The following is a 21,497-nucleotide window of genomic DNA, read 5'->3' as shown; positions in this document are numbered from 1 at the left end:
CTCTATAATCCTACGATGCGACCTACTGTAAGGAAATGTGGAATCGTTTTAATCAATGTTCTCAGTGGAAAGAAAACACTGTGAATCTGGTTGAAGTGACTCCAGACATCTCCAAAAAACTAAGTTGAATTCTAGTCCTGAATCACCTTAACCAAGACGGTCTTCAGCTGAGTTAATTAGGCCTGGGAGAAGAATATAGCAAAGAAGGAAAGCTGGTTGAGCTTCGCCATGTTTATTGAGTTGGCAAGATACCACCAGTCATGAAGTTGACTTTGTCTTCCCGGGTTTTCTCCCAATGTCTTGTGCAGATCAGTTGCTTAATTAAGGGTTATTGAATTGGATTACACTCAATCCTAAAATCCTAGAAACATAAATCTAGAAGTGAAATCAAAGTCCAGGCAGTCTAACCTTACAGATGAAGAAAATGAGGCCCCAACCAGGAGAAATGATTTGCCCAAGATTTCACAGATAATATGATACATACCCAGCATTCTAAATCAGGCCACAAGGTCAAAGAAATAGAAATCAAAAATGAGAGGGTCCTCAGAGTCATCTAGACTAAGCCCTTCATTTTATAAATGAGGAAACAGGTCCAAGTAAGTGGGAAGGAACTTGCTTAGAATGAAGAGTTTTGTGTCTCTTACAAAGTTTGTTAGCTTTATTTACACATTGGTTTTTTTTGCCTTCAGTAGAACGTAAAATATTTCTTACAATAGGACTTTTTGTCTTTATTCTCTCAGCAACTTAGCCAGAGTTTAGCATCAAGTCAATATTTCCCAAACACTTTTTGTATTGGATTGAGTTGAAATGGTTTCTGGTCAGTATCACAGAACATGGAATGACATTGGATGCACATACACACACACACACACACACACACACACACACACATGCATGTGAAGTGCAATGGAAAGAGAAGACTTAAATTTAAATTCTGTTACTATCTGCATGGCCTTGAGCAGGTACCTTAACCTCTCTAGGTCTCATTTTCTGCACTTGGTGGGGGGGGGGGGGATCTAGAAAATAATCTAGAGAAATCTCACAAAAATTCTTGGAAAACCAAAACTCCTATTGAAGAGACTTCCAAGGAAAAGTTTCTAATTCATTTGGAAATGAAGATGTCTGGGGAAATGAAAACAGCCTCTCCATATTCTTCAGTCATGCCCACATAAGCACATGAAGATGATAACATAATTCAAGGGGCTGTTAAAAAATATGAGACATAACCCTGAGGTCCATAAAAGCCAAATGAACTGATCATCCTCTAAAAGTCATTTCAGGGCTTGGGTAGTTCTAATCATACAAGAATAAAAGATCTGGATGAAAAAAATTTTATTTCAAAAACTATATTTTAAAAATATATTTTATGGACAGCTAGATGGCACAGTGAATTGAGCACTGGTCCTGGAGTCAGGAGGACCTGAGTTCAAATCCTGCCTCAGACACTAAATTACCTAGTTGTGTGACCTTGGGCAAGTCATTTAACCCCATTGCCTTGCAACAAAAACAAAAAAAAATAAATATTTTAAATAACTTTTCTCAAAAACCAGATTTCAAAGAGGGTCAGGGGACAACCAATAGTACTCAGCAGTGTTTCATTTGTCCTTTGTGTCTAACATGGTACTCAACAAATGTTTGTTACTCTACATAGCCATATCACCATCACCACCAGCCTCATTCATAGGGTCTTTAAGAAGTTACCGCCTGCAACTTTAAAGATCAGACACTAGGGAGGGCTATGGGGTTATAAATTTAGGGATTGGAGGAACTTGATCCACCATTGCTGTTTAACCTGGGTCTACAGTCCTGGATATGGTTTGAGTCACCACATTATAGTCAACTATCACTTAGAAGTAGCCGGGTAATATAAAGGGGATACAAAGAAGGACAAGAGTCAATCTCTACTCTCAAGGAGCTCATAGTCTATTGGAGGAGACCACAAGCAAACAATTATGGCAAAACAAGAGAGAGATGATAACCTGGAAATCACCTCAGAGGAAAAGTGCTCAGGAAAGGAGGACAGGGAAAGATTTCTTACAGGGAGCAGGACTTTGGTTGAGATGTGAAGGAAACCTAGGGAACCTAGGAAGAAGAAATAAGGTGGGAGAACATTCGAAGCATGAGGACAATGCCTACAATATGTCAATGGAATATGCTGTTAAAGGAACTACAAGGAGACCAGTGTCATTGAACTGCAGAACACAAAGGATTTTAAGGTGTAAAAAGATTGAAATGGTAGGAGGTGTCTAGGCTATGAAGAGTTTTAAAAGCGAAAGAAGGGATTTTATATTTGATCCTGGAGATTCTTTGGGGTCACAACAGTTGATTGAGTGGAAGGGAGATTGATGTATTGATGTGGTCAGAGCTGCATCTTAGGAAGGTAAGTTTGACAGCTGAATGGAGTTGAATTAGAGTAGGGAAAGCCTTGAAATAGGAAGGCAATCCAGAAAACTATTGCAGTCGTCCAAGCATTAAGTGAGAAGGGTCCGTACCAAGATGGGTCAAACAGGCAGGTTGAGAGATGCTAGGAAGGTAAAAATAACAGAATTTGACAAGTGATTAGATATGGAGAGACAATATGTGTGAAAAGCAGAGCATGTCATCTAGGTTGAGAGCCTGGGTGATGTCTAACATCTTGGGAGAATATAAAGGGCACCCTCGATGTTAATAGGAAAACTAGGGAGGGGGATGTTTGCAAAGAAAGATTATGGCTTCAGTTTGGAACATTCAGCTCCAGATTCCTTATAGGTTGTTGGAGGTATGACTAGAGGTTTCTCTTCTTTCATTCTTTTTTATTTAATTATATGTGTGTGTTTGTTTGTCTTCCAATTGCATGCAAAGTTAATTTTCACCTATCGGCCTTTTGCAAACTTTTGAGTTCCACATTCTTCTACCACCCTCTCTTGCCTTCCCCCTCTCTATGGAGCAAAAAATCTGATTTAGGTTTTACACGTACAAATATGTCCAACAAATTTCTGTAACTGTCATGTTGTGAAAGAAGAATTAGAACTAAGAGAGGGGGAAGCCATGAGAAAGAAAAATACATAAAATAAGTTTTAAAAAATGAACATAGTATGCTTTGTTCTGCATTCAGATTCCATACTATTTTTCCTCTGGTTGTAGATGACCTCCTCCTTAACAGGTCTCGCAGGATTGTTCTTAATCACTAAAGCTGTATCCATCAGAGTTGATCACCTCACAATATTGCTGATAATGTACACAATGTTCTCCTGGTTCTGCTTTCTTTTTTTTAATTTTATTTATTTAAGGAAATGGGATTAAGTGACTTGCCCAAGGTCACACAGCCACAATTGTTGAGTGACTGCCAGATTTGAACTCAGTCCTGACTCTAAGACAGGTGCTCTATCCACTGCACCACCTAGCTGCCCCTGGTTCTGCTCCCTTCATTAAGTATCACTTCTTGTAAGCCTTTCCAAGTTATTTCCTGAAATCTACCTGGACATCATTTCTTATAGACCAATAATATGTCATTATATTCCTATAACCACAACTCATTCAGTCATTCCCCCTCAATTGATGAGTATCCCCTCAATTTCCAATTCTTTGCCACTACAAAGAGGTGCTCTAAATATTTTTGTAACTGTAAGTCTTTTCCCCTTTTTTATAAGCTCTTTGGAATAAAGACCCAGGAGTGGTATTGCTGGATCAAAGGGAAGGCCTGGTTTTATTGCCTTTTTTGAAAATTACTCTCCAGAATGGTTGAATAAGTTCACAACTCCACGAGCTATGCATTTATGTCTCAATTTTCTCACATTCTCTCCAGTACTGATAATTTTCCTTTTTCAGCCAATCTAGTAGGCATGTGCTGGTACCTCAGAGTTGTTTTAATTTGCATTTCTCTAATCAAAAATGATTTGGAGCATTTTTATATGGCTATAGTTAGCTTTAATTTGTCATCTAAAAACTGCCTTTTCATATATATCTTAAACATTTATCAATTAGAGAATGACTTGTATTCTTATAAATTGGACTGTTATCTATATATTTTAGAAATGAGTCCTTTATTAGAAACATTAGTAAAAATCGTTTCCCATCTTTCTGCATTCCTTCTAATCTTGGTTACTTTGGTTTTGTATGAGCAAAACCTTTTTAACTTAATGAAGTCAAAATTATCCATTTTGCATATTATTATTATTATGTTCTCTATGTCTTCTTGGGTTATAAAGTTCACATTCCATAGATCTGACAGATAAACTACTCCTTGTTCTACTAATTGACTCAAGGTATCTCCCTTTATGTCTAAGTTCTGTGTCCATTTCAACTGTCCCTTGGTATAGAGTGAGAGATGTTGGGCTTAGATTTCTTAGCAAGATTATAACCTGAAGAATAGAGCAGAGTTGAAGGTAAGTCATCTGGTCCAATCTCATCTTACAGACAATGGAAGGAAGGAGAAGGGAATAGACATTGTACCTAGGTCTAGAGAACATTTGTTCTTGTTGTTGCTGCCACTGCTGTTGCTATTTGGTCTTTTTTCTCATGTCTCATGCTTTGTGAGATCATCTGGGATTTTCTCGTGTCAATTGAACCAAACTGGACTCTTATCTGTGGATGGCCAAAGCCAAACAGAATAAGTAGGAGACAGGAAAGTCTGGATTCAAAAAGTAAATGACGTTCAAAGTAAGGGAAATTAGACCCATGTGCCAGGGTCCTACTTCTAGTAGGGGGACCCACTTTAGTATGACTGACCTTTGATTTCTATACTTGTGGTTAAATAGAGAGTCACAGTAGTGAGGCAACAGTGGTGAGGCTCTATAGCAACGAGGCACAATAGCAACAGTGTGGCAAGGTACAGTGACCAAAAAAACCCATTCTCAACAAAATTTCATGCCTGAGCTTGCTAATTCTTCCCCAAGCTCAAGGACCATCAGTTGCAGAATGTGAGTGAAAAAGCTTATTGTGATGCTAAACTCAGGGAACAACTTGCTTGCCGAATCTTAGTTCTGGAAAACAAAGTCTTTCCTAATATTTTGATATTTTGCAGAGACACTGGTTTGCCATTTCCTTCTTCAGCTCATTTTATAAATGAAGAAATTTAGACAAATAGGGTTAAGTGACTTGTCCCAGGGTCATGCAGCTAGTAAGTGTCAGAGAACATTTCTGAAGTTATCTCATTCTGATTCCAGGTGCTTATCTACTATCTATTGCACTACCTAGTTTGCCCCCTATTGGCATGTGGTAGGCATTTAATGGCACACGGAATAGAATGCCAGATCTGGAGTCAGGGAGACTCATGAGGCGGAGTTGAACATAAGCAAAAAATTCCTGAACAACAGTAACAGGGAATATATAAATGTTAGTGATTATTATTACTGCCTTGTTAAATTTAAAAGACAATTGTCATCAAGGAAGTTATATAACAGAAGTTCATGGTTCCATACACAACACTCTTTTTGTATCAAATAAATAGGAATCATTTATTAAAAACTTACTATGTGCTAGGCATTATTAAACACTTTATATATTTTGCATATTCAAAGATAAAGTTTGATGATGATTGATCAGTATATAACAACAAATTGTTTAATACCCTTTAAGAAGAAGATAGGAGATAATTTCCAGTAGTTTAGGAGAGAGAAGAGATTAGAGGCCATAAGCAAAGTATTTAGTAGGAGAAGGACTTTAGTGGAGATGACAAGAGCATGTTTTCTTAGTCTGGGAAATAATCTATGAAAATGCCTGGAGGTGAGAGAAAACTGAATTAGGTCAGGAAAGATGTAAGATCTAGTCTGAATGAAATTCAGAGTGCCTTGAGGGAAAAAGAATAAAACTGGATCAAAAATGTAGAGTGTATTCAGGTTGTGGACAGTCTTAAATGCCAATCTAAGAGGTTTGTTTTGTCTACAAATTATAGGGAACCACTAAAGATTTTAGAGTACGGAAGTGACACGGTTAGACCTGCTGCTTAGGAAAATTATTTGGAGAGTTGTATGGAAGCTGTTCAAAGTTGCAGCATTAGGAGAAAAAATTCTCTCAGGGTGAGATACACATTACTAGGAACATATTGTGGCTGCTCTTTTTGCAAAAGACAAGGTATAGAAAAAAATTTAGCTAGTCATCCGGTTTGAAATTTCTAATTAAAATGATTTAGTGCCTTCATTTTTTCTACATTTTCCCAAGGTTTGCTGATGACTGAAGTTATGTAATGGAGCTTTCAAGGTTTTAAATCTGCTAATTAATCTCTGCGCCTATACAATAATCTGAAGCAATAAACCATGAAACTCAAAGGAGTATAGAAAATGTCAGATGGATTAACCCTGGCATGTCCAGCTTCTTTCCACCATCTACATTGATAATCTGGGTCTACGAGGAATTTATTCTCTCATTCCTTCCTTCCTTCAACACACATCTCTACTCAACCCTTGCTGTGCTTGGCCCTATAGAAACTATGGAGATGGTCCTTATCATCATTAACCTTTTCATGAAGAAGGGTGAAAAATCATGTACTTAGTATGGCAGATTGAAAAAGTCTCTCGTTTTTCTTGCCCTGTTGTTCTTGTCTCTGCTCTAGACATGGTCCTCTTCCTCCTTGGTAACCCCTGCCTTTCCATGATTTTTATGTAGCTTTTAGTTTCCTTGCTAGAAGATTCTACCTCCCATGCTGTCTATGGGACATCTCCCGGTCTGTAACACCAGAGGTGACAAATTAATCAAATATGGCTGAGTAAAACCATACCTCTCCCCATCAAAGCCCTAGGCTTCTTAAATCGGGGTCATGGACCCAAGAGTGCCACCTATGAAAGTCAGGAAGAGAAAAGGGAATGGGGTGAGAGTTTGGTATAAAAATGCATTGAGTCCAGGAAGTGATCTCTGACAAAATGATAATTAACTTTTTCCTCTTGAGAGACTTGGATATCATGGAGTGCTAGCTGTTTACAAAATCCAAAATTGAGGGGCGGCTAGGTGGCATAGTGGATAAAGCACCAGCCTTGGAGTCAGGAGTACCTGGGTTCAAATCCGGTCTCAGACACTTAATAATGACCTAGCTGTGTGGCCTTGGGCAAGCCACTTAACCCCATTTGCCTTGCAAAAAAACTAAAAAAAAAAATCCAAAATTGAATCTTTCTATGTCTCTGAAGCTACTTTCCTGATTTAACTACAGACACTTCAGATCCCCAGAGTAAGACTGCTGCTCCATCTCCCTTCAGGGTTTTAGTGGGCAGTTAGGTGGCACAGTGGATAGAGATCACTGGCCTTGGAGTCAGGAGGTTGGAAGATCAAATCTGGCCTCAGATGCTTAACACTTATTATGACCTTGGGCAAGTCACTTAACCCTGATTGCCTTGTATTCAGGATTATCTCCAGTATCCTGATTCCTATCTGGCCAATGGACACCATTGGCTCTGGAGAAGAAAGTGAGGTTCATGACTTGGTTCACCATCATCACTCAAGCCCAGCTCATTTGCTTGTCATGGCATCACTTCCCTTGATGTCATGGCTTTCTTGGATAAAGAAGGACTAAAACAAAAACTAGTAACAACCCTAAGGGCTTGTGGAATTCCTCCAGTGCTCTGGCTCTTCGCACCATCTGACACATTCCCCACCAAATATGATTGACTTTAAGATCTCTTCAATGATATCAATACCAGAGATTAGCATATTTACATAATTTAACCAGCTTTTATGAGTTACAATTAGTTTTTATAAAGGGAGATCTACTAAAAAAGATGTAGCAAAAATGGCATGGTCCCCACTCCCCACAACTCAATCCCATTTTACCTTGATTGTCTTAATCCCTGGCAAAAGTAGACTCAGTTAAAGTAGTTGCTACCAAATATTCCCTTCGTTGGATTTATTTCTGGCCACAGCAATAACAAGTTACAGCTTCCAGCTCAATCCGTTGATGGACTAAATCAAGTGGGGTGGTCACTCCTGGATTTGGCTCCTTCTGCTACTGGCGGACACTTCCATAGACTTCCAGTGCTGGGTCTCTGGCATATCAAAGTACAGGAAGGAAGGAAGGAAGGAAGGAAGGAAGGAAAGGAGGGAGGGAGGGAGGGAGGGAGGGAGGGAGAGAGGAAGGGAAGGAAGGAAGGGAGGAAGGAGGGATGGAAGGAAGAAAGGGAGGAAGGAAGGAAATAAAGAAAGAAGGAAAGGAAGTGAAGGAAAAATTTATTGAGTGTTTACTGTGTGACAGTCACTAGAAATACAAACCCAGGCAAAAAGAAAGTTAGTCCCTATCCTCAAGGAGCATATATTCTAATGAATTAAGAACACATAAAAGACAGTTTAAAGGATGGAGGAAGGGGGGGGGGGGGGGGGTAAAGTGCATAGTTGTGAAATCTCCAGGAAGACAGGAAAAGAGATGGAAAGAGAATGAAGCCAGAGCCAACCTAAGGTCACAGGAGGACAGGACCTATGTAAGAAGGGAGGTGGGCCGTACAGAAGTCAATTCCATTGCTACTTGACAGGGACCATTCATATCCTTATCATTACCAATAGCATTTCTCTGGTGCCTTAAGATTTAAGGGGATTATCTGGGGATTATCTCATTCGATACTCAACATCCCAGAAGGATAGGTACTATGATTATCCTCATTTGACAAATGAGGAAACTGTGGCCAGGAGAAATTAAATGACTTGTCCAGGGTCACACAACTAGTCAATCAGCATTTATTAACTAGTCAATCAAGTACTATGCTAATAAATTTAGAAAATGCAAATAAGAAAATGAAAGACAGTCTTTGCCTTTAAGGTACATGCAATTAAAAAAGGAAAGACACCCCTTAAAAAGAAGCTAAAAAGTTGGGGGGGCAGAGGGGAGAAGGTTACTTGAAAGCTAATAAAGAAGACTAAAAGGTGTTCAACTGGTAGAAAATGAGGGTTAGGTAACTAGTAAGTCCCTGAAGTGGAGTTGGAAATCATGTCCCAAGTCCAAGCTAGCACTCTTCCCCACTGCACCACCTCTCTAATACTAATATTACCACCTCCTCTGAATCAGGGCCAAAATATTGCCCTCATGAGCCTGCATTTTCAAAATCAAGTTCATGCCTCCCACCATCACCACTATGCGTCTTGGATGCAGGAAACCTCTACTGCTCCTGTCCTGAGCTTGGGAGTCTTATTAGCCATTCCCATGCTATAATTTCTTTTTCCATTTCTATAATAGAGGCTTCAGTTGCTGCCCCTTCCTTGAGAAAATATCTTACCCCAATATCCTTCCTTTGCTGATAAGCCTCTCCTTCTGGGCTCCAAGTTATAGTGTGATGCTTTGCCTTGGATCAACTAAAAGGTTCCAAATAAAGCCCAATTACTTCCAGGACTCGATAATCAATCTGGTTCTTCTGTGATGCTCCAAATCACTGCCTAAAACTGACTCACATTTAAGAAAATATCCTTCCTGACAGGAGAATATGCATTAGTGAACAATTTAAAAGTTATCAATTACTATTGAATTTCATTTCGCAGATGATGGAATGCCTGGGTGCTAGGCCTTCTATAATCCACAAGAACTGTAGGAAGACAGATGCTCAAAGCTCAAAGGATCTTCGAAATCATCTAATATCAACTCTACCTGGTGAAGCATTTCCCTCTACGTATCCTCAATTAGTGGCCATCCAGGCTCTGGAGATTTTTTATTGTCACTGTGAAAGAGCAGTTTTGAATGTCTAGGGAATCAAGAATAAGGGGCAGATTGAAACTGTGAAACATTAGAAGGATTTCTGTAATCTCCCATACAGAAAAGCAGTGGATTTGAAAGGGAGGGTGAGTTTGAGGAGAAAGGTAATATAATCATAATTCCTCTGTGTCTTCTCATCTTCACTGAAAAAGGAAAAGAGGTGAGGAAAGGCACCCATTGATCAGCATTTAGATTTAAATAAAGAATGCAGGAATTTCACCTAGGCAAGATTTATTGGTATATTTGGGTCATGCCAGGCTAGGGACCCAATGTAGACTCATTAGTGAATGTGGCTAATCCTTCAACTGAAAGATCTCAGATGACAGCTTCCCATAGACATAGTGGGTTCATTCTACAAATGTATCTATCATCGGGAATGTATGGCAACCTTCAGGACCAGGAGCAGAGTAACCAAGGGGTCTCACTCTGGGGTAGATGGGTTGAGGAAAGAGAGTATTCCATGAATAAGGGACAGTCAGAGAAACTATCTAGTGTCTTGTTAAAGAAATAACAAGACCACCATGGTCATTGGATTGAAGCATATAAGGGTATAAGGGGTAAAAAAAAAAAAAAAAAGACTGGCAAGCTAGAGAGCAAGGACAATTGTGGAAGCAAATTTTTTTTTGCAAGACAATGGGGTTAAGTTGCTTGCCCAAAGTCACACAGCTAGGTCATTATTAAGTGTCTGAGGTCGGATTTGAACTCAGGTCCTCCTGACTCCAGGACCAGGCGCTCTATCCACTGCATCACCTAGCCAACCCAGAAGCAAATTTTATATTTGATCCTGGAGTCATGGGGAGTCATTGGAGTTTATTGAAAGGGGGAGGGTTACCTGATCAGATCAGTACTTTGGAAAGATTTTTTAAATGTTAAAATTCATCAGAACTGAAATTAATATAATGAACAATCTTGGTTTCACAGAAGTAGTTTAAAAGCAAAAGCAAAGTGATGATTACAGGTACACACTGTCCGACATGATCATTGTTGCTCTGTGATGAGAGGGTTCTGCTGTGGAGGACTAGAGACTGATTATAGTCATTTTAAAAGCATCAGTAAAACACTTTTCAAATGAAAAAGAAATTAAAACCCATTTCCATGATCTCCAAAATGAATGGTACAGCATGGTAACATCCATCATTAGTTTGCAAGGTACTTCCTTTAAAGATAAAGTTGTCCTAAACACTGGTAACAAATTCCCCTCTGTCTAAGCTAATACTCTTCAAAGAAAATCACCTGAGGGATGGCTAGGTGGCACAGTGGATAGAGCACCTGGCCCTGGAGCCAGGAGTTACCTGAGTTCAAATCCACCTCAGACACTTAATAATGACCTAGCTGTGTGGCCTTGGGCAAGCCACTTAACCCCATTGCCTTACCAAAAAGAAAAAAAACCTAAAATTAATTTTAAAAAAAATCACCTGAATAACCTTGTCATTTCTATTTTTCCTTTGGTGACCAACCCAGCTGCTCATGAAGCCTCATTTCCCCAGTCTAATGCTAGAAACTATCATTTCCTATCACAAAGGATGAGGAAAGTCCAGGTAATGGAAGCTGATAGCAGGGTATAGAAAGGGTTCTCCACCTGTTTGGGGCTTAGGGTTAAGGTCACAGCATCTTCTAATCACAAGGAACCATTTCCCTTTGCTGTGATTCTTATCAACCAAGAGCTAAATTAGACAGGTAGAAGATGTCTTAAAGAGCTGCCTCCAAGCAAATTGCAGATTCAAAAATTAGACAATGGCAAAGTTAGTGGCTTATTCTATCTTTGTTCCAATCTAATGTAATGATTTAGGGTCCTAGATATTCCTTCTGCCTCCGATCCTGATTGCGTCTCCTGCATTGCAGTTTCAGGAAAACCCCAGTTGCTATATTTCAGTTTTATGCTCATCTCCTCCATAGCCTCAGCAACTGTCTTACAACCAAGCACATCACTTTTCTTCCAATTCAGGAACCAGGAACCATGATCAAATCAACTTTATCATTTTTCCCAAATGATTTATGAGAAGAGTGTGAATGAGGTCGCCTAGTTTCTTTTCTTTTGGTGTAGAAATGCGCAGGAATTGGTGAAAAATCAAATTCTTGGTGTGTTGGGTAAAGACAATTTAGAGTTTCATGGCAACTATCACATGGACTAATGCTCCTTGATTTAATAACCTTTTATAAATCTAACTAATCTATTTGGGCGTGGGTTATAGAATGCAGTTTGTTAGCCAGGCCAAAGAAAGAGGGAATTCCCAATGGAATTTATATAAAAAATCAAGTAGAGGATCTCAAAGCCCAAATAAAGTTTGATAGAATAACAGGAGGAAAACGGGGAAAGGGAAGGAAATTGTCTTTAAATTCTTTTTTTTCTCTGTTTTTTGCAAGGCAATGGAGTTAAGTGACTTGCCCAAGGTCACACAGCTAAGTAATTATTTTGTGTCTGAGGCCACATTTGAACTCAGCTCCTCTGAACTCCAGGACAGGTATTCTACACTGCTTCGCCTAGATGCCCCTGTCCTTAAATTCTTTATAAATACGTATATAAAATTTTTCTGACTGTCAAAAATGTGATATTGATAACCACTTATCTATAGGTGAGAAATTAGAAATTCTAGATTATCTTTTAACTCCATTCTAATTCATATTTTGATTCAATAAACATCTTTTGAAAGCATATTATTATATTCAGCATGCTGTGGTAGATAATAGAAGGTATAGATGCATATAGGTGCAATAGTTGGGCTATTTCCTCAGGATGGCTACGTCCCCCCCCATAGGTTCTAGAGTGCCCTATGGATTATTACTCTTAAAATTATTGTTCACAAGTTCCTTCCAGGCTACTTCCCTTTGGCAACCAGCCAGGAGGCACAATTAGCTTTTAGCAAATGCATTTACCTACAAAAAGCTGAAAAAATTTCCCCTGAGAAAACTGGGGCACATCCTCCCACAAATACACAGAATCCATGAAAAGAGTGGGTGCAAACAAAATGCACTGAGAATGAGGTCTATGTGTGAGGAATACATATGTCAAGGTAATTCAACTCCAAAACGACCTACAGGATTTAAAGGTCTTTTCATCCTCACATAACTCCTGTGGCCAAACTCTCTATTGCCAGGGCTAGCATTGGCAATAACCTGCTCTTTTCTTGCAGGAATGATAGTCCTTGAATCTGTTTTCTCTCTTGGGGGATGGTCTCTCTCTGGATCTCTCTAGATTGCAAGTCAGTGCTTCTTCACCTGAACTTCTTTCTCTTTTAGATTGACTTTGCTACTACTGGAATATACGGGGAGAGAGAGAGAGAGAGAGAGAGAGAGAGAGAGAGAGAGAGAGAGAGAGAGAGAGAGAGAGAGAGAGAGAGAGAGAGAGAGATGAAGGGGAACTTAATATTATCAAGTTCAACTTCTTCAGTTTAAAAATAAGGAAACTGAGGCAGGCAGAGGTTAAGTGACTCCGAATGATCCTCACAGTCATTAAATATATGAATTTAAATTTAGGTCTTACTGACTTCAACATACTATTCATTGAGTTACTTAGTTGTCTCTGGGGTTTTACCTTTTTGATGAGTATATCTATTGCTAAATACTATGGTTGATGAATCCTCTCCTCCAAAGGGATCTCATTTCACAATTGCTCCAAGACTTGACTATACCTAATCCTCAAATTGCTGAGGACCTTGCATCCTAAGTGGCATAGTGGATAGGTGGCACTTGGAGTCAATAGGATGGGAGTTTGAATCCACCCTACCTGAGCCACTTGGGTGTTACTAGCTATGTGACCTTGGGCAAGTCACTTAACCCTGACTGCCTCAGTCATCCTGAGATTCATATCTAGCCACTGGACCCAGATGGCTCTGGAGGAAAAAGGGAGACTGGTGACTCCAATTCATGTGCTTGGCATGGCATCACCTCCCTGCTGTCATGGTCTTCTTCAAGAATGAAGGATAAACATTATGCCTATGAGGCTGTAAAAACTTGCATCACCACATGTTTGTTTCCTACTTGCTTTCATCCAATGACCAACACCCTATAATCCCTTTGAGTTGCTGAAGGTACTTTTTATGGAGTTGTAAGGGGAAAAAACTATAATACCTAAGTCAGAAAGTCTTGGGTTCAAATTCTGACCCCCTGGGAGATAATGCTTTGTGACTTCAGGCAAATCACTTAAATGCTTTGAGTCTCAGTTTCCTCATCAGTCAAAGACAAGAGCCAAGGACCTCTAAGGTCCCTATCAAAATGTAAATCTATAATCCTATGATCCTATGCCCTACCTTCATCCACCATATCTTACTATGGGCTTCTTTGAAAACTCCCTCAACTAGGATTCCCTTTTATATGAGAATCAGAAAGGACACGAATCCTCTTCTCAAGAATTTTGTGGTCTAACAGGGGAAGAACAAAGACCTAGATTTGGGATACTGAGGAGAATAAGATAAGGTCAAAGAACACAGATATGCTGTGATTTGCGACTTTTTGATGTGACGAGCAACAAAAGCTTTTATTATCTAAAGAAGTAAGGAAAGGAGAGAGGAGCTGCCAAAGGACTTATTCTCACCCATCACTTTTTTCATTACATGGAGAGACTCCGAGTGCATTGGGAGATATTGTTTTGCTATCAAACAGTCGTGGCTCAGGCTCAAGTGTCAAGCCAACAATCTAGCTAGCTGACACTGCAGGAAATGGGATAAAAAAAAGGCAAGGTCACTAATTTATCAATCACTTGGATGAAGGTCTGGGTGTCATGGCGATCAGATCTGTAAGGGGCAGGAAATGGGAAGGATGACTTATACCCTTGATGACAGAGTCAGGATCCAAAAGACTCCTCGGGGCAAGTTAGAATAATAGCCTGAATCAAATAAGGAAAAATGGGAAGGAAAAAGAACATGCTTTAGCTCAAAAGTCAATACCCTTTGATCCAGTAATACCACTACTAGTTCTGTATCCCAAAGAGATTATAAAAAGGGTGAAAGGATGCATATGTTCAAAAATATTTATAGAAGCTCTTTTTGTGGTGACAAAGTATTGGACATTGAGAGGAGGCCCATTATTGGGGAATGGCTGAACAAGTTATGGTATAGGATTATAATGAAGTACTATTGCCCCATTAGAGATTATGAGCAGGCGAATTTCAGAAAAACTTGGAAAGATTGACATGAACTCATGCAAAGAGAGAACCAGGGAAATATCGTGCACATTAATAGCAACATTGCATGATGATCAACTATGATAGACATAGCTCTTCTCAACAGTACAGTGATCCAAGATTATTCTCTTAGACTTGTGATGGAAAATGTCATCCATAGCCAGAGAAAGAAATGGGGAGTCTGAATGTAAACCAAAGGAAACGATTTCACACTTTGAAATTTATTTATTTATTGCTTTTTCTTCCTCATGGTCTTTCCTTTTGTTCTGATTCTCCTTTCACAACATGACTATTATGGAAATATATTTAACATCATTGTACATTTATAACTTCTGTCAGATTACTTGCTGTCTTGAAGAGGGGAGAAAGGGAAGAAAGGAGAAAAATGGAATGGAGGGGGAATAAAATTCTATTAACTGGAAAAATTCTATTAACTGGAAAAAAATCAACTGCATTAAAATAGAATGGCAAGGAATGGTGGCCCTGAAATGGCTAATGTAATCTTGAAGTTGTAATATTAGTCCTCAAGGTCCCTACAAGTCATCACCAGGTCATCAAAAAAGCAATGCTATCTTGGACTGAGGTGGAAAATAACAGGGTTCAAAAACAATAGTCATACTAGACTTGAACCTTCTCATTTCTTACCTGGAGTATAATGCTCATTCCCAAGTAGCTGAAAGCATCTAAGTAGTGGAGTGGACAAAGCATTGAATCTGGAATCAGGAATACCTGAGTTCCAAACCAACTTCAGACATTCACTAGTTGTGGGACCCAGGTTAATGCAATTTGATCTCTGATTGCCTCAGTTTCCTTAACTACAGTTGAGGATAATGGTAGCACCTATCTCCCAAAGTTGTCAAAATCATCTGAGATAATATTTGTTTAGCAGTTAACACACCGCGGTATAGAATTGATGTAGTTTAGGTTAATTCTGACCCAAGGTAATAGAATTGACCTTTGGGTCCTTTATGACAAAAAAAAAAAAGGCTAAAAGTGGACTTGGTTTTTGTGGGGGTTGTGTTTGTCTTAGTCTTTTGGCAGGAAGTTGCTGCCTAAAGACCTCAGCAAACCTGCTTTCCAACTGTTTCCAACCTTCTTATTGGTAGTCTTTATGTTCCTGAACTGCTTCAACCAAAGGGTAATAGAATATGATATTATTCAAAGAATTGGTTAGTCAAATTGTGGCTTTGAACCATGGGGTTGCCAAGGGATCCATTGAGCCAAATGAAGAATAGCAACCCAGACACCAAATGCTTTAAATCTAGCTATTCCACATTGGATCTGGAGTTGGAGTTTCTCCAGAGAGAAGTGTAAGAGAGTATACCTGGGGGAAATGATTAAGTCATGTTCTTGTGTTCCCAGAAGGAAGAAATAGGAAAAAGAAGTGTAGAAGGTACCCAGAGACAGATTTCCTTCCCTGCAGAATATGGAATGAATTGTCTTGAGAGCTTTGGAAGTAGGGAACTCTCCATCACTGGAGATTTTCAAGGAGAAACTTCATGACTAGGCAGAATGTTTTAGATGGAATTCCTGCATCAGATTACTTTTTGAGTTATCTCTCTTTTCTTTTTTGATGACTATTTTGCATCTCTACATTTTATTTATTTATTTATTTTCACATTAATACAATAGTCTTGATGTAAAGGTAAATATAATGCCCCCTCCCCCCACAAAGATTGAGAAATCTCAAGAAAATTAGTGAGAGAGAAAAAGTTTACTTCCATCTGTATTCAGACACCATCAGGTCTGCCTTCTTTATCTGAAGTCCATCAGAGAAGTGGCTTCAATATTTTTCCCACAGTTGCTATGGCTAGCTGTATTTCCCTCCATCCTATTCCTCCTCGCTCCCATTTATTCTATTCTATTCTCTCTCTCTCTCTCTCTCTCTCTCTCTCTCTCTCTCTCTCTCTCTCTCTCTCTCTCTCTCTCCTTTCACCACATGCCTCCTCAAAAGTGTGTTGCATCTAACTGCCCTCTCCCAAAATATTCCCTCTCTTCTATCCCCTATGTGCCCTTCCTCTCCCCTCCCCCTTTCTCCCATCTCTTTCCTCTCCTTCCTCTAGGGTAAGAAAGATTCTTATCCCCAACTGTGTGTGTATGTAATTTCCTCTGAGGCATCTTCCAACACACACTGTGGTTGTAGGATAAGAAGCTACTAAGAATTTTTAAACAACCTTTCTTATGAAAGGAAATGGGGTTGCTTGAGTCTGGAGAAGACTTGCAGGGCGTGGGGACCTGTGTGTCACAATTGTATACTAGAACCTTAAAGACTTTTAAGAAAAGGAATAGATGGGGCAGCTAGGTGGCACAGTGGATAAAGCACTGGCCCTGGAGTCAGGAGTCCCTGGGTTCAAATCCGACCTCAGACACTTACTAATCACCTAGCTGTGTGGCCTTGGGCAAGTCACTTAACCCCATTTGCCTTGCAAAGAACAGAAAAAGGACTGAAGGACCACTTAATAAGTAGGTTAGAGTGGGGATTTCTTTTGTCTATGGATTGGACCCTTTTGTAGAATTTGGATTAGTAAAAATGGGTAAGTAGAAATTTTTCACTGTGGGATGTTTGGTTACCAGTTTTTTTGTTACCAGAATTTTTCCTTAGCTCAGATCAGGGAGGGAAGTCTGTGAGAAGGGAAACCCCTGTCATGTGGCTGACTCTCAGAGGTAGGAGGGGAGTCTGTCAACATTACCAGAGGACCAGAGGAAATGAGATGGGTACAAACAGACCAATATCAAGAAAGAAGAAATAACATATAATGGGTTAATAATAAATTTTATTTATAGAGTACTTTAAGGTTGGCAAATCTCTCTTGATTCAATATAGTTAATGCACTGAGACTGGACTTGGGAGCCCTGCATTCAAATCCTACCTCAGTCTCTAGGTGTATAACCTTGGTCAAATCATTTAATCTCAGGTCTCCATTTCCTCCTCTCTACAATGACTTAATCATAGTACCTAGTATTCAGAAAGTTGAGGTGAGACTGAACTGAAGCAGTGCTAACAGCTGTCATTTATATAGTGCCATAGGTTTGTAATGTTCTTCATAGATATGACCTAATATAAGCCTCATTTCAACCCTAGGAGGTCGATCCTTCTTTACTTGTGATTTTACAAAGGTCAAACGCTACTCACTGTTTCTCTAGGCTAACGAGAAAATACATAGAGAATTGAATCCAGACAGTAAATAACAAATAGACATCTTGGTTTTCAAGTCAGGATCAGTGTTATCCTCCAAATCTCTTCAAAATGTTTCATATCAACTTTGTATAAATGTGTATTTTGTCATCACATTCCCGATTAGAATGAAAATTCTTTACAGGCAGGAAATGCTTCGGTTTCTGCTTATCTTTTTGAGGGCCCCCACTAAAAGTGTACCAATTGGAGCATCTAGATGGCACAGTGAATAGAGAACCAGCCCTGGAGTCAGGAGGACCTGAGTTGAAATCTGACCTCAGACACTTAATAATTACCCAGCTGTGGGATCTTGGGCAAGTCACTTAACCCCATTTGCAAAAACCTAAAAGTTTATTAAATTGAGTGAGCAGGTTTGGGCTTAATCATGATCCAGATCCAATATAACAAATCAGAAAAGAAAAACTCGACTGTCACAATATTGTCTGTGTCTTCCCTTTGTTGATTATCTTCAATTTATTTTGTCCTTAACTTGGTTGCGCAAAGCTATTTGAAATAGACTATAGACTTAATTAGACCCTGATTAGGCTATAAATGCCTGCCTTTCTTTGTATTGCCAGAGCTTAGCACAAGGTCTGTGAAAGAAAGTGTGTCTAATGATGATGTTTGTCCTTCATTTTTGAAAAAGACCCATCACATCAGCAAAGTGACAACATGATGACCACATGAATTGGATCTGAGTGAGGGAGTAGGCACTAAGTCCCCAGCCTCACTTTCTCCCCCAGACTCATCTGGATCCAATGGTCAGAGAAGAACCAGGACAGCTGGAGGTAGCCCTGAATGTGAGACAATGAGGGCTAAGTGACTTGCCCAAGATGACACTGCTAGTAAGTGTGCACTGGCTGAGGCCAGATTCGGTCTGCCGTCCTTCTGGCTCCTCGGTCAGTGCTCTATTCACTGCACCACCTAATAAAGCTTGTTGATTAGCCTGACTGGATTTACAGAATCAAACGTAGACGTGACCATTGCCCACCCTGGGCAGCGTGTTCTATGGGTCTGGGACCCAGACAGAGTCAATCACCCCCCTGCTCAAATCTCCGAGAAGAAGGTTTTGTTCTTCAAGAAACAGAAAACACTGCCCCAAAATGACAAGGCCTTGTGAATTTCTCCTTATCCTTCCTCTGGTAATGCCAAAACAAAGGAACATAGAACACCAGAGATTGATTTTTGCTTTTCAAGAGCAGAGTCTCCCTGGGTTATTTGTTTTCAGTCTTTGAGGATTACCTGAAGATTTCTTGCCTCTCACACCTGAAAACATACTGGCATCTTCTGGCTGTCTCATTTCATTACACTTGCCCACTTCCCAAAGGACACTAAGGAATGAAAACCTTCTGTAACAAAACATCCCACGGTGAAAGAAAAATTTTATGATTCATTTGTATTATTTGACATTTTGTGATGCGTTGATTTGTACCATTATTCTACTAAGTAATTCATTCACTCAGAATTTATCAACTTCCCCTCACAGGAGAGGTGAAAGACAAGTGTAGAATGTGTTACAGCCTGTGACCCAGTTGCTGTGTCAATTGGGTTTGCTTGCTTACTTTTCTTTCCTATGACAAAGGGTTATGGGGGTGGGGAGAACATGGCTAGATGTGAAAAAGTAATATCCGAAAAGTGCTTCTGTAAGTAGTGAAGAAGAAATAATCAAATATATATGAATATATATATATATGTGTGTGTGTGTGTATACATATATATATATATATATATATATGCTGAGAAAAAGAGATGGGCAGACTACATATTTGGAGGAGGTATGACAGAAAGACAGTAAAAGATCTAAGAGAAGTATTTCAGTATCGTGGATATATGAGTAGGGGGATTCTCTCTGAAAGAGTAAGGAGAAGATCAATAACAACCCAAGCTAAAGCTTAGATAAGTTTTATCTACAATGTTAAAAAGAGGTTATATTGGGGTGGCTAGGTGGTGCAGTGGATAGAGCACCGACCCTGGAGTCAGGAGGACCTGAGTTCAGATCCAGCCTCAGACACTTCATAATGACCTAGCTGTGTGACACAGCCTTGGGCAAGCCACTTAACCCCATTTGCCTTGCAAAAATCTAAACACACACACACACACACACACACACACAGCAAAAGGGAGAAGTATACACAGAGATCCCAGAGGCTAAGGAGTCCTAGACTTGTGCAGAATCTGGTTATGCCACAGTGTGAGTCTACACTGGTGTGTCTGTTATGGTGTAGAAGAAACCCAAAGGGAGCAAAAAAGTGATCTTTCCATCATTTTTAGTGTGATCCATTTATTCATTAATTCAACTAGCATTAATTAAGGACTTACCATGTGCCGAATATTGTGTGGCTCGGCACTGGAAATGCAAAAATAAAAATGAAGTCAACCCTGCCCTAAAGAAGTCTGCATTCTACTTGGATATAAAATATATTCACAAATATAGGGTGTATATGGTTGTCCTTCACTCTCATAGAAGACCCAAATGACATCACTGTGTTAGAGTCAAGTTGCAGTGTGTTTGGCTGCAGCTGATCAGACCAATATGAACTCAGAATGTTCTACCACAGATGAGGGATAAAGTCTATATGAATATTTCGGGTGGATTCTCGTTAATCTTTTGGGTTACTTTAATTCTGCTTTGCTCATAGAGCACAGCACCCTCTCAGATGACGGCATGCCATGATGAGCAGTCTTGTACTAGTGTCTCCCTTGTCAGGCAATTTATTTCAGAGTTCTTAAGAGACACTTTGAGAGTGTCCTTGTATCACTTTTTCTGACCACCACGTGAGCATTTCCCTTAGGTGAAATCAGGAAATAAATAATCCATAAAATAATCTTTCGGGCAAGTTAATGTTTGACATTCGAGCAATATGACGTTGCACTCTCTGCAGAAGAATTTGAATGCTTAGCAGTTTCATTCCAGAAAAGCCCTCAGTGTTTGGTATCTTCTCCTGCCAGATGATCTTTAGAATCTTCCTAAGACAATTTAAATGGATGTGGCATGCTATATAAACCAGATTTCACAAGTATGGAACAATGAGGTCACACAATGACTCTGTAGATCTGGAGACTGGCAGTTTGATATCTCTTCTCTCCCACACGTTCCTTCAGGGTCTCCCAAACATTGACCTAATTCTGCAAATATATGCATCAACCTTATTATCAATGTCTACATCCCTGGAAAGGACACTGCCAAGGTAAGTGCACTTACCCACAACATTCAGAACGTCTCCATTTGCTGTAACCAATTGTTCCACATATGGGTGGTGTGATACTGGCTGATGGAGTTACCATTTTCTTGGTGCTGACTGTTAGGTCAAAATTAGCAGAAGTGACAGAGAATTCATCTCTACTTTGTTGCACCTCAGCCTCAGAGACTATGTGGAGAATACAATCATCTGCAAACAGAAAATCATGTGCCAACTCTCTCCACTTTGATTTTGGCTTGTAGCCTTTTCAAATGGAAGAATTTGAAATTATCCTATCGGTGTGTTGAACAATCTTGAAACTATGTCCATGCTCAGTGAAGGTGTTCTATAACATGGCTGTAAACATCATGCTAAAAAGCACAGAAG

This window comes from Macrotis lagotis, chromosome 1, assembly GCF_037893015.1.
Source record: "Macrotis lagotis isolate mMagLag1 chromosome 1, bilby.v1.9.chrom.fasta, whole genome shotgun sequence".
NCBI lineage: Eukaryota > Metazoa > Chordata > Mammalia > Peramelemorphia > Peramelidae > Macrotis > Macrotis lagotis.
Note: the sequence above shows the minus strand (reverse complement) of the source record.